Source organism: Neovison vison, chromosome 2 (genome assembly GCF_020171115.1).
Source record: "Neovison vison isolate M4711 chromosome 2, ASM_NN_V1, whole genome shotgun sequence".
NCBI classification, from domain to species: Eukaryota; Metazoa; Chordata; class Mammalia; order Carnivora; family Mustelidae; genus Neogale; species Neogale vison.
In genome coordinates, this window is record NC_058092.1 from 9425744 (window position 1) to 9432353 (window position 6610).

Below are 6610 nucleotides of genomic sequence, written 5' to 3' on the forward strand. Positions count from 1 at the left end.
GCCCCCTCGCTCTTTGCAGACCAGCAAGCAATGTAGCATTTTCTCTCTCTCTCCCCCTCCTGGGAGAACCCTTGTCGTTATATGGGATGCCGGATCATCCAGGATAATTACCCCCATCTCGTATCCTCAGTCACATCTGCAAGGTTCTTTCGGAATATAGTCTAACATATTCAGAGTTTCGGGGGATGACATTTCAGACACTGGCTGGAGGAGAGGGGGTGTGTGATTCATCTGGAGCCTGGATGCAAGGCAGAAGTCCAGTGAGTGTGTGTGTTCCATCACACTGACTGTGTGAGTTCCATCATGTAACCCCTGAGACGTATCTAGTCCTTTCCAGGCGACTGGGAAGGTGGAGGGGCCATGTGGTGGGGCAATGAGCCCCAGGACTGTGGCTGCGTGCACAGGTCAGCACTCCTTGGCCTTCCACACACACAGATTAAAAAGTAGCTCTAGGGGCATGTGGGTGGCTCAGTTCGTTAAGCATCTGACTCTTGATTTTGGCTTAGGTCATGATCTCAGAGTTGTGGGATCGAGCCCCGTGTCCGGCTCTGCGCTCGGCATGGAGTCGGCTTGAGATTCTCTCCCTTCCCAAGCCCCCCCCCCCCAAATAGATAGATAGATAGAATAAACACTACCATGGCCTGAAGTACTGGTATCAGATTACTAAAAAATTGAAAATCAGATTGAAACACTGTAACCAGATTAACAAATCAGACTGTGCAACCCACAGCAGCGGCCCCAGTGAAACCAGGTGAGGGAGGAGCGCCCTGTCTTTTTCGAAGGAGTGAAAAGGAGAGTGAGGGTCTCTTCTCCACACCCCTGCTTTAACTCGCTTCTCAAGCCTGAGCAGCATCAGCGTGGCTGGGCACGGGTGGGGTTCTTGCCCTCTGAGTTTGTGGATCAAGTCGGGTGTGGGGTGGGGCCGAGAAGTCACATTCCTGGCAAGTTCTCAGGTGATGCTGTTGCTGCTGGTCTGGGGAACGTACCTTGCGAACCGCTCCAGGAGGCTGCCCTCTTATTTTATTTGTGCAATCTCTTGGGAATACCAGATTCTGTTGTGAAAACAGTATTGCAAACACCTGGACCAGACTTTCTCTAAGGCTTCCCAGCAACAGTGGGAGCCTATGTCTCTGGGATGTATTACAAAGTATAAAGTGAGTAATGCGTTGCCAGATGCTGGGACAACACAGTGAAGATTTCCAGAACACCGACTGCTGTGCCTTAGAATTCCAGTTTCACTGCGGACAGGCTGTGTGACCTTGAAGAAGTTACGGCCCCTCTCTGAATCCCTCTTCCTCTAGCAATGGGTACCATAACTATCTCTAATGCAGAGAGAAATACTGAGCCCAGAGCTTGGTACATAATAAATCCTCCATCAATGGTGGCAACTATTGCTCAACAAAAACAATGGACAAATTTTCCCAGCACCATTTATTGAAGAGACTGTCTTTTTTCCACTGTATATTTTGTCCTCCTTTGTCGAAGATTAGTTGACCATAGAGTTGAGGGTCCATGTCTGGCTTTTCTACTCTGTTCCCCTGGTCTATGTGTCTGTTTTTGGGCCAGTGCCGTGCTGTCTTGGTGATCACAGCTTTGTAGTAAAGCTTGAAATCAGGCAACGGGATGCCCCCAGTTTTGGTTTTCTTTTTCAACATTTTCTTAGCAATTCGGGGTCTCTTCTGATTCCATACACATTTTAGGATTGTTTGTTCCAGCTCTTTGAAAAATGCCGGTGAAACTTTGGATGGGATGGCATTGAAAGTATAGATTGCTCTAGGCAGTATAGACATTTTAACAATTTTTATACTTCTGATCCAAGAGCATGGAATGGTCTTCCATCTTTTTGTGTCTTCTTCAGTTTCTTTCATGAATGTTCCGTATTTCCTTGAGTACAGATCCTTTACCTCTTTGGGTTAGATTTATTCCCAGGTATCTTATGGTTCTTGGTGCTATAGTAAATGGAATCAATTCTCTAATTTCCCTTTCTGTATTTTCACTGTGAGTGTATAAGAAAGCAACTGATTTCTGTGCATTGATTTTGTATCCTGCCACATTACTGAATTGTTGTATGAGTTCTAGTAGTTTTGGGGATGGAGTGTTTTGGGTTTTCCATATAAAGAGAAGAGAGAGAGTTGACTTCTTCCTTGTCAGTCTGAATACATTTTATTTCTTTTTGTTGTCTGATTGCTGTTGCTAGGACTTCTAGTACTATGTCAAACAATAGTGGTGAGAGTGGGCATCCTTGTCGTGTTCCTGATCTCAAAGGGAAGGCTGTCAGTTTTTCCCCTTTGAGAATGATATTCGCTGTGGGTTTTTCATAGATAGATCTTATGAAGTTGAGGAATGTTCTCTTTATCCCTAGCACTACTGGGTATTTACCCCCAAAGATACAGATACAGTGAAAAGAAAGGCCATCTGTACCCCAATGTTCATAACAGCAATGACCAGTTGTCATACTGTGGAAAGCACCAAGATGCCCTTCAACGGACGAATGGATAAGGAAGATGTGGTCCATATACACTATGGAGTATTATGCCTCCATCAGAAAAGGTGAATACCCAACTTTTTTTTATCAGCATGGACGGGACTGGAGGAGATTATGCTGAGTGAAATAAGTCAAGCAGAGACAGCAATTATCATACGGTTTCACTTACTTGTGGAGCATAAGGAATAACACGGAGGACATTGGGAGAAGGAGAGGAGAAGCGAATTGGGGGAAATCGGAGGGGGAGATGAACCATGAGAGACTGTGGACTCTGAGAGACAAACTGAGGGTTTTGGAGGGCAGGGGCTGGGGGGTTGGGTGAGCCTGGTGGTGGGTATTCAGGAGGGCACATATTGCATGGAGCACTGGGTGTGGGTCATAAACAATGAATGTTGGAACACTGAAAAAATAAAATAAAATAAAATAAAATTAATTTAAAAACAGTCAAGAAAACAGCCAAGGCCATGGAGGACAGTTGAGACCTGAGGCAGAGTCTACTCCTGTGCCAGCCATTGCCTCCACTGAGACAGGATGCTTTTTACCTCGGAACCAGGCACTTCAGGAGCCAAGCCCCCCGTGCAACCCAGGTGCTGTCCCACTGGTTGGGACAAGCCTGCCTCCTGATGGCCGATTTGACACCAACATACAGGCAGCTGTGGTTTCAAATTCAGGGTCTCTGAGATTGGTTCTAACCTCAGATGTGAAAACAATTCAAAACCAGATTTTCTGATTGTTCTTGGAAAACATCCAGCTGGTGGTGAGCCTGGGTGTACTGATTCTTAGAGATTTCAGGCATTAATTTTTGTTGAAGTTTTTATTTTAATCACCTGGTGCTCATCATGAAAAGTGCCCTCCTTAACCCCCATCCCACTCCCCCCCCCCACCTCCCCTCTGGTAACCATCAGTTTGTTCTCTATAGTTCAGTCTGTTTCTTGGTTTCCCCTCTCTCTCTTTTTTTCCCTTTGCTTGTTTGTTTTGTTTCTTAAATTCCACATCTGAGTGAAATCATATGGTATTTGTCTTTCTCTGTCCTATTTCACTTAGCGTAATACTCTCTAGCTCCATCTCTGTCATTGTAAATGGCAAGATTTCATTCCTTTAAATGGCTGAATAATATTCCACTATTGGAATGTATATACACCGCATCTTCTTTATCCATTCATCAATCGAGGGACACTTGGGTTGCTTCCATAATTTGGCTCTTGTAAATAACACTGCTATAAACATAGACGTACACGAACCCCTTTGCATTAGTGTTTTTGTATTCTTTGCTTAAACACCCAGTAGTACAATGAGTAGGTCATAGGGTGGTTCTATTTTTAAGTTTTTGAGGAACCTCCATACTGTGTTGTCTTCAATTTCTTTCCAGTATTTTATGGTTTTCAGAGTACATGCCTTTCACCTTCTTTGTTAGGGTTATTCCTATGTATTTTATTATTTTTGCTGCAATTACAGATGGGATTGATGCTTTAATTTCTCTTCCTGTTGCTCCATTATTAGCGTGTAAATACAGATTTCTGTAGATTGCTTTTTTGGTCCTGCAACTTTACTGAATTCACTCATCAGTTCTAGCAGATTTTTGGTGGAGTCTTCGGAGTTTTCTTTGTAGACTATATAGCCTTTTGGTTTTTCATGTCCTATATAAATTGCAAAAGCTTTATTTCTTCCTACCACGTTGGACGCATTTATTTCTTTTTGTTGTCTGATTGCTGTGGCTAGGACTCCCAGCGCTATGTTGAATAAAAGTGGTGGGAGTGATGTCTTACTCCTGACCTTAGAGGGGGAAGCTCTCAGTTTTTCCCCATTGAGGATGATTTTAGCTTTGGGTTTTCCTATATGACCTTTATTACACTGAGATATGTTCTCTCTGAATGTACTTTGTTGAGTATTTTTATCATGAATGGATATTGTACTTTGTCAAATGTTTTTTCTGCATCTATTGAAATGATCATATATACTGTTTTTTATCCTTTCTTTTATTGATGTGATGTATCACACTGATTAATTTGCAAATATTTAACCTCACTTGCATCCTAGGAATAAGTCCAACTTGATCATGGTGAATGACTTTTTAAAAATACATTGTTGGGTTTGGTTGCTAGTATTTTGTTGAGGATTTTTGCCTCCATGTTCATCAGAGACATTGGCCTGTAATTCTCCCTTTTGTGGTGTCTTTATCTGATTTTGGTATCAGGGTAATGCTGGCCTCATAGAATGAATATTGAAGTTTTTCATCCTTTCCTATTTTGGGGGAATAGTTTGAGAAGAATAGGTATTAACTCTTGTTTAAACTTTTGGTAGAATTTTCCTGTGAAGCTATCTGGCCCTGAATACTTGTTTGTTGGGAATGTTTTGATGACTGATTCAATTTTTTTGCTGGTAATTCATGTTTCAGGTTTGGTAGGTTACATGTTTCTAGGAATTTATCCATTTCTTTTGGTTGTCCCATTTGTTAGCTTATAGTTTTTCATAATTTTCTCCTATAATTACTTGTATTTTTGTGGTGTTTATTTTTATTTCTCCTCTCTCGTTTGTGATTTTATTTTGGTCCTTCCTCTTTTCTTTTTGTTAAGTACGGCTAAGGGTTTGTCGATTTTATTAATTTTTTCAAAGAACCAGCTTCTGTTTTAATTATTGTGTTCTATTGGTTTTTTAGTTTCTAGATCATTTATTTCTGCTCTAATCTTTATTACTTATCTTCTTCAGCTGGTTTTTGGCTTCCTTTGTTGTGTTTTTTCTAACACCTTTAGATGCAAGACTTGGTTGTTTAAGATTTTTCTTGCTTCTTTTTTTGTTAAGAATTTATTTATTTACTTGAGAGAGGAAGGGAGAGCACGAGATGGGGGAGGGTCAGAGGGAGAAGCAGACTCCCCTGCTGAGTGGAGAGCTTGAATGTGGGGCTCGATCCCAAGACCCCGGGATCATGACCTGAGCCGAAGGCAGATGCTCAACCAACTAAGCCGCCCAGACACTCCAGATTTTTCTTGCTTCTTCTTCTTCTTCTTCTTTTTTTTTTTTAAAGATTTTATTTATTTATTTGACAGAAAGAGAGGTCACAAGCAGGTGGCGGTGGGGGAAGCAGGCTCCCCACTGAGCAGAGAGCCCTATGCGGGGCTCAATCCCACGACACTGAGATCATGACCTGAGCCAAAGGCAGAGGCTTAACCCACTGAGCCACCCAGGCACCACTTTTTCTTGCTTCTTGAGGTAGCCCTATGTTGCTATATGCTTCCCTCTTAGGACCATCTTTGCTGTATCCCAAAGGTTCTGGAGTGTTGTGTTTTCATCTGTTTCCATGTACTTTTCTAATTTCTTCATTTATTTCCTGGTTGAGCCATTCATCGTTTAGCAGAAGGTTGCTTAACCTCCAAGTAACTGTGGTCTTTCCAGATTTTTTTTCTTGCGGTTGACTTTCAGCTTCATCATAGTATTGTGGTCAGAAAAGGTGCATGGTATGACTTCAGTCTTTTTGTGTTTACTGAGGCCTCTTTGGGGCCTACTATCTGATCTATTTTGGAGAATGTTTCAGGATCACCTGAAAAGGGTTATTCTGAATATATCTGTTAGATCTGTCTAGTCCAGTGTGTCATTCAAAGCCATTGTTTCCTTGCTGATTTCCTTTACGATGATCTGTCCATTGCTGTAAGCAGGGTGTTAACGTCCCCTACTATTACTGTATTATTTTTGATTATTCCTTTATGTTTGTTACTAGCTGTCTTATGTATTCGGGTGCTCCCACGGTGGGGCAGAGAATTCAGGCATGAATCTGAAGGCACACCTTTGTTGGCATCCCAGCCTGTGGGGCTCCCTTCCAGGTCCCAATTCCAGCCAGCTGACAAACAGGACGTCTCTGAGGTCTCTGGAGAGACTGTGGGGGAACTGTGGTTACCTAGTTGTTCTTCCAGACCTGAAACTAACCCTGGTTAGGGGCCTTGGCTCGGAACATGCTGGGGTTGGAATCCCCCTTGCCCCTCCAACCCTCCACCACCAGGTATAAAATAACAAAATCAGTGGGAGTCCCTTGCAAATCACTGTTGAATGAGTAAAATATGAATAGAATTCTATTGCATATGCTGTTCTGTACTTGATTTTATTTTCATCCAATGATGTAATCGTCTGCGATCT